This window comes from Leopardus geoffroyi, chromosome A3, assembly GCF_018350155.1.
Source record: "Leopardus geoffroyi isolate Oge1 chromosome A3, O.geoffroyi_Oge1_pat1.0, whole genome shotgun sequence".
NCBI classification, from domain to species: domain Eukaryota; kingdom Metazoa; phylum Chordata; class Mammalia; order Carnivora; family Felidae; genus Leopardus; species Leopardus geoffroyi.
The window spans coordinates 35,798,905-35,811,141 of NC_059336.1; the positions used below are offsets into that span (position 1 = coordinate 35,798,905).

Below are 12,237 nucleotides of genomic sequence, written 5' to 3' on the forward strand. Positions count from 1 at the left end.
AACCCAAAACCATGTGGAAGAAATTTCAGGGGGTGGGGCAGGGGGAAGTGGTAGCTGGGTAGGAAGTTTTCAATGAATGGTGATGATCAGGTGTTCATTTTGGGGTGGGAATGAAAACAAAGAGAACAAATAAGAGGTTGACATGAGGTCTAATTGAGAGATGCTATGGGAAGTGGCAATGGGGACAGGGAAGGGCATATGCAAGAAAGTTTTAAGTTGAAGAGATTTAGGGACTCCTCGGATTTGAGGGGATAAAACAAACTAACTCAAGTCATGAATTGCTGTTACTCAAGTATTATTAGAAATTTCTTTTTACTATTTGTTTCTATGTCTCTAAAACCTAGACAAAAAAGAAAACTCTACATTCAGTTTAAGATTTTTATTCCCTTAACCGACCCTCCTCCATCACTGTTTATTTGTATTTTTAGAGATTAAATCATACCCACATAGCAACTGTCTCTACATTGGGGGAAGAACCTTTTAAACAAGTGAAGTTTTCTACTCTTCGGTACCAGGAAGTTCTTTTCCTGGGTCAGTAAATTGCAGTGCAGCTAAATTAGGCAGGTGGGCAACTCAGCTGATGGTTAAGAACAACTTAGCTAGAAAATCAGTGTGTTATACAAACATCTATTCTCATGATTCAAATGACCATCCTTAGAAGCAAAGCGCTCAAGTTCCATCCAGAACACAGCTAAAGAGTTTCTTAAATAGTATGTCAACCTTGAACTTGAAAAGTGAAGCTAACAATTGTTGACTATCCTAAAATTTATATTCGAGACTGAAGGTGTGAGGGAGTGAGCTCACATCCATCCTCCCTCCCTCCTTCCGTAACTTGTTATTAAAAAAGTAATGGAACCACTGTTTGGATAAAGTCATCTTGATTCACTTGGACAGTGGGGAAATGGAGGCTTAGGTTTATGAACCAGTAATTAAAAAAAAAAAAGGTATTCTTCATTGCCAGTGACATAAATGCTAATTCCCTTAGAAACCGGCAAAGGGGATCCCATAACTGATATGTTTTAAAATATAAGTTAAATTTGTTTCCTATACAAGGAACCAGATATTGATTTTTGCTTTTGATCATTCAGTCAATCATAATACTGTACACATCAAGGCCATCAATGCATTTACTTTCCTTTTGCATGGGGAAATTTGCATGAACAGAAATGCTGAAATAGAGGATTGGAATCAGAGTGGGTTGATTAATCCAGCGATTTTTAAATTATTGAAGGTTCAAGGACTCCAAACAAAACTTTTCTTATCACTGACATCAGATTCCGATGAGCCAGAGTTTGACTCCTCTTCGTTACCCTAACTGCATATTTTGCCTTGAATATTTTACAGGACTCTTATAAAGATTAAGATATACAGGTAAAACACTGGGATGAGGGTTTAATACATCTTGTTCAATGTTAGCTATAATCACAGGAGTGCAATCTACTTTTCTTATGATCTGTGTTGTTGTTGCACAAGTAGCTAGTTGCGTGTGCATGTGTGTGTGTGTGTGTGTGTGTGTGAACAACTATCACCCTTCTAAAACAGTAAACTGAAGGGCACCTGGGTGGCTCAGTTGGTTAAGCATCCGACTTTGGCTCAGGTCATGATCTAATGGTTTGTGGGTTCAAGCCCCACATCAAGTTCTGTGCTGACATCTTGGAGCCTGGAGCCTGCTTTAGATTCTGTGTCTCCCTTTCTCTGCCCCTCCCCCATTTGTATTCATTGTCTCTCAAAAATAAACATTAAAAAAATTTTTAAGGAAAAAAAAAGTAAACTGAGCAGGCCTGATCCTAACATTTGAGGGAGCAAGAGCACAGAGTCTTAATTATCATATATTTAAAGATGATAAATAAGCTAAAAATTGTTAAATATGTTCTATCTGCCTAGCTTTACATCTATGTTCCTAACAACCTAGAAGACAGATTTAAATTCAGATTTCTTGAATTCCAGAACCCAGCAAAGTAAGGAGAACCAGCTTCCTGCCCGGCCACCTAGCTCTTTCCACCCTGAACCGTGTATGTGGACTACAACACCCACCTGTCTGAGCTCCAGGTGCACCTCCCACGAACGGTCTTTCCTCAGCACCCCTTGGGCCCAGGAGCCTTTTGAGCAGGTAAGTCCAAGACCTGGGTTCACATGGCAGGGCCCAGAGGGGGCCAAAGTGGCACATGGGCCCTTTGACTGGTGCAGCCGGCGGGTGGCCGTGCAGGTGCACAGAGGCTGGGGGACAGAGCAACTGAGCTCTTTGCCGTGCAGTGTCCAGGGCCGGGCCCCTCTGGGTAATTTAAGATTTTCTCTGTCCTGTTTTTTTAGTGCAACTGAAGAACAATTTCCTTCTTCCCCTGCCATTTGCAAGTCTTTCCTCAGGGAAAAGTTTACAAACAATTATACAAGCAACATGAACCTGAGCACTGAATTATCCAGATAGCCACAGACATTTCCTAGAACTGTAGGAAGAATACCAACTTCCCTACGGATGTTTGGTATTATGTGCCAAGCTATTTGAACAGGGACTGCTGTATTCATGGTGGACGAAACTCAAACATTACTATAGGACTTTCTAGATGTAAGTCAGAATTAAAAAAAAAAAAAAAAAAAAAAAAAAAAGCCTAGACTCATGTTGGTGCCCCATCTATTTCCAAACTACATCTCTTGTTGCTGCTGCTAAACTGCCTGCTTTGGATAATCCTCCCACTGGTTCTTATCTAACCTGAGAATGCAACCCCCCCTCCAAAAATCCTGTCCAGCCACAAAGACCAAGTCTGAGAAGCCACGCTCTTCAGAACAAGTCACTGCTGACTCCAGGAGAAAACAGCATCCCAGTATAACTACTGGCAGACTGTGGCCCAGCCCCAAGCAAGCTATTCTAGGCTAGAGCCTGCTTCTCTAAGCCCCTGGTATTTACAGCCTGGAGGTGGCTAGGTTCTGGTTTGCTTCCAAGCCTGTTTTTCTGTTGTTGTTTTTGTCCCCCACCACACCGCCCCTCCTTCCTGGCAATTCTTTTAGCTATCTGATAACCTTCTAGTAAATTCTTTTTGCTCAAGTTAGACAGCTTCTTTCATTTGCATGCAAACTAAGAGTCATTGATGATACACTTGGCAGAGCTCCTGACACAGAGATAATCAATGAATGTGTGTTACATAAATGAATAATTATAACCTGAATGTGTATCACTATCATATTTATAAAATAATGGGGTTTTTTTCTGATTCATAAGACAATGTTATTGACTAATTTTTTTTAAGTCGTAAATATATAAATAAAAGACAAAAGCAAAGCCCTATTGCTACCATCAGACATGGCCTAACTTTGTTTTTTGTTCCAGTTTTTACCTATAGGATATTTCCATTTCACAAAACACGTATCATTATGTGCTTGCTTATATATTTCCACTTAAAACTGAAGTTGTTTCAAGATACATAATCTTTGAAATGAACACTCTTAATATCTAAGTAATGTGTGTTATTTGGGGACCTTAAAATACCTTTAACCAGCCCCCAATTTTTAGTTTTAAAGGGCATTTAAATTTTTTATTATTGTTTTTGCCTGCATCTGATTCCTTAGCAAAGACCAAAATTAAAATTAAAGCCAGAGAAATGGTTGTGTCAAATCATTTGAACTCTGAAAATATTTGTCAAAAGCTTTTAACTGTCCTCCAGAAAGGTTGTATCCTGTAATTCTCCCACCAGCAGTAATGAAAATGTCCTCTCACTGCATCCCTGCTGGTACTGAGTTCATATATATATATATGTGTGTGTGTGTGTGTATAGCAAATATATATTTAGCAAATATATATATTTGCTTGTTTAATACATGAAACATGGCATCTCATTTTTGTTTTAATTTGCATTTCTGTGGTTAATAGTAAGAATATTTATTAAATATGTGTATTAGCCTTTTTATCTCATCCTTCCAAATCATTTATTCAGATAATTGAACAATTCTATTGGGGTGTTATTTTCTACTTACTGATATGCAAGAGTTCTTCAGTGCAATTATTCTATTAACTGTTCTGTCATGCTTGGTGTCAGTATTTTTCTCCATGATTATTTTCTGCTTTAAATGGGGTCTTTTCGCATACGAAAGCTTAAAATATATTCAAAGCTATCTTTCGCTGTGATTCTTTGCATTAATTGTTAAATATCTTCTTCTAGCTTTGTTTCTCACCTGACCGATAAACTTTCCAATATATTTGGAATTTAGTGAGTCATATAAAGAGGGTCTTAGTTCAAAGTTTTCTACCTATTTGGTGTAGCTTCTTGATTTTGTCTAATGCTTCTCGCTTTTCAAAATGCTTTATCCATTGCACTTGTTTCCAGAAACTACCTGAGATGGCTTCCAGGCTATGCTATTCCAGTGAGCTATATCTATTGATTCTCACACCAGTACTACATGGCTCCAATGGAGTTCGATGACCAGATTTATTTTTATTTCTGTAAGGGCAATCCACTCCCACATATATGCTTTAGCAAGATTTTGAGTATAATCACACAGTAATTCTTCTGGATTGATGTTAGAATCATTTTGTCAAATTTTCCCAAACCCCAAAGCAATAAAACTATATAATTGATTATGGAAAAACAGCCATTTCAGAATATCCATCTTTCTACCCCAAGAATAAGGCATGTTTTCATGTGTTTATGTGTTTGAGTAAAATTTTACAGCTTTCTACACAAGTTTTTAGACATTTCTTATTATTCCCAAGTATGTCATGTACATTTTCTATTCTTCTTAGGTAAATTTATATTTTTGTGGATTCATGAGCAAAATCATTTTCTATTGCATTTCTTAGCTGGTAAATACTAGCATTTTGGGGTCGCCATTGATTTTTTTTTTAAGTTTATTTATTCTGACAAAGAGACTGCATGCCAGCAGGGGAGGAACAGAGAGAGCAGGAGATAGAGAATTCCAGGCAGGCTCAATAGTCAGTTAGGATCCCGACTCTGGGCTCGATCCCACTAATCAGGAGATCACGACCTGAGCTGAAATCAAGAGTCAAATGCTTAATCAACTGAACCACCCAGGTGCCCCTAGCTTGATTTTTAAATGTGTACATTATAACTAACCACCTTATTGAAATATCTTATTAGTTCCTTTAGACTCAATTGTGTATCTATCACTTTATTTCAAAATTTTTAATGTTTATTTATTTTCGAGAGAAAGAGAGACAGAGTGTGAGAGGGGGAGAGGGAGAGACAAAATCTGAAGCAGGCTCTAGGCTCCAAGCTCTCAGCACAGAGCCTGACAAGAAACTCGAACCCGCTGACCGAGATCATGACCTGAGCCAAAGTTGGACACTCAACCGACTCAGCCACCCAGGCACCCCTGTGTATCCATCACTTTTAAACGAAATCAAGACACAATGTCTGATTTCTGTTACTTAGGTGAAAAGTTATACTCAAACATATGCATTAAGGGGCACCTGGGTGGCTCAGTCTGTTAAGTATCTGCCTCTTGATTTCAGATCATGTCATGAACTCAGGCTTCATGAGTTCAGCCAATATGGGGCACTGCACTGACAGTACAAAGCCTGCTTGGGATTCTTTCTCTCCTCTCTGCCCCTCCCACCCCCCCCCTCTCTTTTTCAAAAATAAACTTTAAAAAAAAAAGTGCATTAAATGTTTTTATTTGCTTTTAAAAAAATTACCATTCATGAAATGAAATTACAGGAAATCGAGGCCATCCAAGAAATCCAAATGTAATCCTGTATTCCTGCATTCCACCACATTCATTTTCCTGGGGTACTGAGTCTTGCTTTTCAGGACTACCCAAAAGTGCCCTGAATGAGACATTACGTTACTTCTCACTTGGATTAAACAGAATAAAACAATTCAGCTGCCAGTTAAGAATTTTGACAACTGTGGAAGACAAACACACCAGGAACTTGCTCCTGTATAAAGAGCAACTTGGCTCTTATTTTAACCCCAGAGACAATAGGCTGATGCTCTGCAAAGTAGAACAGGACCCACCTGGCTATATTCACAAAGCAGTTGCAAGCTCTTCTGTATATGAGCAGATTCCTTCCCCCGACCCCCCCATAAGCAGAAGTTTCCTATTTTAAAAGATCGGGATAAAAGCACCTACTAATTATTAGCTCATGAAGTATTTGTTGTGCATTTGATTTGGATTCTGTGTTACTAGGAGAGACTGGAGGGCTATCTATAGTAACCAGTAGGGACAGGGACGGAGGAGAACCTGGCATAGAACAGAAGCCCAATAAATATTACTGCAATTATTATTTACTGTTTATTTTTAATCTCTAGAAGGCTAAAAGTCTAGTTCTCCATTGTCCCCTCTAGGGCCTACCATGACAAATACAAATGTCCAACAGATATTTGTGAAATGTTTGCTGACTGATAGGTTTTTACAAAGACCTCAGTTGGCAGAAAATATTTTGACTCAATTCTTAACTGCTCGCTTAAAACCAATTCTTAGAAGATGCATTTGTTAAAGCCAAGAATACTCCTCTTTTCCAGTCAGAACGAGTTTCTCAATTGCTCTTTTTATACAAGTTAGTGGGGGAAAAAAAAAGTTTCTAAAAAATCAGATCTTTAAGTTGGCACAGAAAAATGCTATGAGAGTTTTCATTCCTTCACTCATTTGCCATTGTTGATCATCTTCTACATTCAAGACACAAAACAAATGGCCATCACGGAGTTCACAGACATTCAATAGTCAAACAAATGAATAGGAAACTGCAAATTGAGGTAAGTGCTATGGAAGAAAATTAAAAGGCTGATAAGAGAATTGGGCTGCGGGGGAAGGGAGATCAAGGAGGCCCAAAGGACAAGTACAGTTTGTACCAGCAAGGTGTAGGGGAAGTTCTTGGGAAATTCGACAGACAGGAGGTCAGTGTAACAGCAGCGAGAGAAGGAGATGCCCAAGATGAGCCTGGCCAAGTGCCCAAGGCTCAGTCTCTGGAACCCACCTCAGGTATGTAGAGGCATTTTATGCAAGGAATTGACATGATCCTATCTATTCTAGAAGAATGATTGGAAGAGCCAAGCAAGGAGCCACGGGTCTTGCTAGAAAGTTATGCCAGTGATTCAGTACGGGGAAGACAACTTGAGGATTGATAGTGTGGTGTGGTACAGATGGAAGGGAGAATCTACCAAGAGATACATGGAGAAATTTATAAAATTTTGTGATGGTTTTGGATATGGAGGGCACAAGGAATTAAGGTGTCAAAAGATGATTCTTGAGTTTCTGGCTAAAGCAATTCCATGTACAGTGGTGTCTTCTACAAAAATTAGAAAAATTAGAAAGGTGTTAATATTGGGGTGTTTCTGCCGCTTTTGTTATTTTGGTTGTTTAATTTGATTTTCTGTTGTTTGTTTGCATCGTGTTGGTCGGGTAGCAAAAGAGAGGAAGGCGACATTAACAAACCCTTTTGGGACAGGGCACATCAGGCAGATTACCTGTGGAAGACTGAGATCCTAGATTATCTGGGTTTCCAGATTAGTGACATTTGTCTAGTATCTCTAAATGCTGCTCTTCCCTACCATGTTTGGGAAGCCACAAATATGTCAGCTGTATTAAATAACTTTTAAAGTTTTTTCTGAACCCACAATACTCTATCTTTATCTTCTGCTCATATGCAGAAATAATCATGTCATTAAACACAGATCATAGGGATGCTGGCATACTGGGCTGAATAGTGTCTCCCCCAAATTCACACCTAACCAGAACCTACAAATGTGAACCTTATTTGGAAATAGGGTCTTTGCAGATATAATCAAGATGAGGTCATACTGAATTACAGTGGACCTTAATTCAGTATGAATGGTGTCCTTATAAGAAGGGGGAACTTTGCCAGATGACGATGGAGGCAGGAAATTGGAGTTATGTTGTCACAAGCCAAGGATCACCTGGAGCCACCAGAGCTAGAAAAAGGCAAGAAACGATCTTCCCCTAGAGGCTTCAGCCGGAGCACAGAACTGTCTACACCTTGATTATGGACTTTCAGCCTCCAGCACTGTGAGAGAATAAATTTTGTTTTGAGCTACCTCATTTTTGGCCATTTGTTTTATGGCAGCCCTAAGAAACTGATAGTTGAAGTGTTAGATCACTTATTTGGGCACATAGTATAGGTTGAATAAATATCCATTTCCCTTCCTCTTCCAATGTCCCCACCATTTTCCTGGTTGGTTTATGTTACCAGTAGTCCACACACTCTCCCACTTAGACAAGTCTTTCTATTCCCAGGATTGTTTTACAGGGGAGGAAACTGAGGCTCCACAAAGTTCAATAACTTGCCCAAGATCACAAAGCTAATAATGGCAGAGGCAGAGCTCAAACTCAGCTGTCTCATCACCAAAATGATACCACACCCCAGAACACCTGCCACTCACACCTGCAGTGCTGAAACAAACTCTGATGAAGTAAAGGAGAGGAGCTGACAAATTAGGTTTTCAATGCCTGAAATTAAAACTCACATTTATTAACAAAATACCAACTTGCAGACACCTAGTATAATCAATCTGTACCTAGTCCCAGAGGAACACAAAAATTGTATTCTAAGACCAATGCTATCAATAAACTTCCATCAACAATATTGCTTCCATTAGCAATGCTTCTGCTTTGCACATATGTATTCTAAGTCAAGGTATTACTGTCAGATTGGACATTTACAGCTTTAATTTACTTAAATGCATTTTCCTCAAGCACTCCCCATTTCGTTTTGATGCTACTGACTCATTCTTGCCACCTAAGGAGACCATAAGAATAAATACTCTAAGTACGGAGGAAAGTGTCTCTAAACTTCATAGTCACAGATGTCCATCCTTGGAGTAAAAAATAAAAGCGTATTCTAAATTTGCCTTCCCTCCCTAACTCAGGGAGTTGTGCTGCTGAATATAACAGATATGCAAGTATAAGGTGGCACAGCTGTTATTCTGGAGTGTCAGTTTCATAGGAATTCTGGTGTGGGAGGGGCTTTTCAAGAATAGTGTCCATCTGGACTCAGGTAAGAGAGAGGGGGTCTACATACCTCCAAACCCCAGAAGAGAAAACGGCTGCACTAAGAGATTTTGGGAGTTCCTTAAGACCCTATGGCTATTTCTTGGTAGAACCCTGTGGAATGCCAGGTTTCCTGATTTCCCCAAAAGTGTATTTAGCCTTCGAAGCTGTCATCAGCTATTAACGATGACACTTTCCTTGGGCTTGCTGCCAACTTCTCTATTTATTAATTTGACCTTTAAAAAAAAAAAAAAAGACCACCACAGATAGCCCCAAATGCTTCACATTCCCTTAACTGCTATCTAATGTTGAAGTGACTCACATCCCATGTTTAAAGCTCCAGATACACACACGGGTTCAAGAGGGGCGAACACGCCTCTGCTCCAAACCGGGCACAGATGATCTCTGGACTTTTCAAGTTAACCCTCCAGGAGGCCGGCATCACACGCGATTTTTACAAGTTTGGAGCCGAGATCCTCTTCCACGCTCTGCCCACACCCGTGCCCACGAGCAGAAGTTCTCTCTCTCTCTCTCCATTACAACCCACCACGCGCGCACACACACGCACACACACACCAAGGCAAGTAACAAAGGAAAACACAGCCCCATAAAGGCTCTGCTATTACATCTTCCAGTCCACACCTGCCAAGAGACAAAAACCATACGGAAATCCTGCCCTGGCAATATGTGCAACACTCCCGGGGAGAAGCAGGCACCGTGGCACCCCCCTGGGCGTGCGTGGCTGTACACACAAAGAACCGGTGCTGGGCTTGCGAGCCGTCCAGGGGACCAGCGCACTCCCAGAACTGGTATCCGGGGATCTCCCCCCGCGCCCTCTCGCCCAGCAGAAAGGAACTATCCTTTATTTGACCCGTAGAGAGCCCAGGCTGGGTGGCAGCGCATGGGGGGTGGGGGCGGTCCCCGAATCCCTGCCCTCCAGCCAGCCGGTCCCCAGCCTCTGGCATCTCCTAGGCGATGCACAATTGCGCGCTGTCAGATATCCCCTTCGCATCCTGCCGGCGAAGCGAGATGCCCGGGGTCCCAGCCGTGCGCATCCACGCTAGCGCCCCTCCCCGCGCCGCTACCCACCCAGGCAGCCCCGCCAGGCGCGCCTGCCTACCTGGTGGCTGGCTGTCAGCGCAGCGGCGGCGCCTCCTCCGCTTCTCCTCCGCGGCTAATACACCGCTCGGAGCGCCATGTTCCCGGTCTCCGCGGGCGCACGCCGGGCAACTACTACGGGCTGGGTAGGGGCAAGGGGGGCGGGGGCCAGAGGGAGGGGGTGGGAGGCAGAGCCGCGGCTTTCTACTCTCCACCCAAGCCTCCCCCAGCTACTGAGCATGCCCAGCTGCCCGGCTTCGCCCCTAGGAGGACTTTCCACGAGCGCACGCAGCTGTTCCGGGTTTTCGCGGCAGCCGGCGGGAGGCAGGCAGTAGCAGCTGCGGGAGGCGGGTGGGGGGGGGGGGGGGGAAGGGTCGGGGGAGTGTCTACACGCTGAGGAGCCCCGAGCCAGAGAAAGCAGCCCTTCGCCAATCCAGTCACCCAGTTGCCCTCTGCTCTCGCCGGGGTACCTCCTGCACACCCCTTCCGCACACACCCGGGGTTCGCAGAAATGTGCAAGACCAATGTGGGGCTGAGCTTTGCTCCGGCGGAGAGCAAAGACGGGGGAGGGGGCGGGGCTGAGAGGCAGATCCTTCCGCAAGCCTCCTTGCTACCACCTGGACCTGTGTTTCTCAAACTTAAATGTGCGGTAGGATTAAAATGCAAATACGGGTTCAGTTGGTCCAGACAGGTGCCTGAGATTCTGCAGGCTAAACAAGGTCCCAAGTGATGTTGCCACTGGTCCTCTGACCACACGGAGTAGCAAGGATCTAGAGGAGCCTCGGTCTGTGACCTCTCTGTGGCCATCCTTCAACTAGCCAGCCCAGAAACGGTCTGTATCATCCACAGACGTCCCTCCTGCCTACAGATTATGTGGCGGCTAGTAAGGGAAGATTCCCCCACTCCCCACCCCCCGGGTTGCTGTGCTGCCCTGGAAGACATCACGCTAGGGCTGGGCTCTGAACACCCATCCGAAACTGGCTTAGGGGAACATGGGTTCCTCGACCTCTCCGTGCTCGTTTTGCTGGTTGGCTAGCAAACTAGTTGCTACTTGAGCTGCTCTACTCGAGTCTGAACCAGCCTCCCTTGGCTGTCCCCTGCCTCTCCTGAGCTGGGCTAAAAACTCAGACTGGACAACCAAGTGTCCAATGTATTATACATGCGATGGTAAGGCCGGGCTTGCCCAATTAAGAAGACTGACAGATTATAATAAGAGTAGTATGTTTATATACCAAGGGATGACACAGGGCTTTCTGATGAGTGATGTTTGGGCTGAAGCTTGCAATGATATCTCGTGGTTCATATTAAATCCCCTAGTTGTCCACTCTCTTCCCAACCTCCGGAGTCTCCAGCACTGTCAATAATATTCACTGCTCATGCTGTAGTGAGAGAGAGAGACATTAACAAAAACCAGTTATGAGTTTTCAACCTTGGAAATGAAGTTCTACCCTTGTCTGTTTTTAGCTGCCTCAAAAATATTTTCATGGGCTGGTGATAGGGTATCTGATTCCATAACTGCATAGCAGATTCAAAATAAGGGTTTATATCTATCAGTATTCTATTATACTCAGTAACTCTTAAACAGTTTTATAGTTAATAGTAAAATATCATTTCTCTCTTGCTTGTTTTCCATTCATTCAGGACCCTTAATGTATCAGCTGCTGTATCAAAACAGGAACCATAGGATAGACGGATAGTTACTTTTCTCTCTCAGTGCTCCCATGTATAAAGGAGAAATATGTCCTGGTATATCATGCTTTGTTTTTCTGTTTAAAGGAGTAGTAGTCTCTAAGTCTACCTCTTTATTGTCTAAGCCACGCACGTAGCCATAACTAGCCACCTACCACTCGATTATTTGCATAAAGTTTCGATTTTTGACCTTCTTGTATGTGTGCTTGCACAGATGCAAAAGCTAGAAAATAATTTTATAGAGGTGTAGTTTATTTGTGATTGGTAGCCATTAGAATTTTGCTTGGAAATACTGAACTTCAATCACAGGAAAAAAGTCTCACCTGTTAAACACAAAGCTTGCATTTGCATAGTTGTTTCAATTGGTTGAATACTATGATTATTGTTGCCTCAAATTCATTTAGGAGTTATGCAAGCTAAACTTTATAAGTGAATAATAATACTATTTCTGTACATACTGCAGTGCATCAAGACCTAGAGAGTTTCTTTTTATAT

General features: G+C 42.5%; 1 protein-coding gene across 5 annotated transcripts in view; it reads right to left on the reverse strand.

Moving 5' to 3' along the window:
* PAK5 (p21 (RAC1) activated kinase 5) overlaps positions 1-12,237 on the reverse strand; it is a 318,922-nt gene that overhangs the window by 276,213 nt on the left and 30,472 nt on the right. For 3 of the 5 annotated variants that reach the window (XM_045445306.1, XM_045445303.1, XM_045445304.1), the window contains exon 2: positions 11,286-11,432. The gene's annotated coding sequence lies outside the window, so the exon portion shown is untranslated. Of the gene's footprint in view, positions 1-10,075; positions 10,579-11,285; positions 11,433-12,237 lie in introns of those variants that run through there. The other 2 variants (XM_045445302.1, XM_045445305.1) reach the window with 1 other exon arrangement.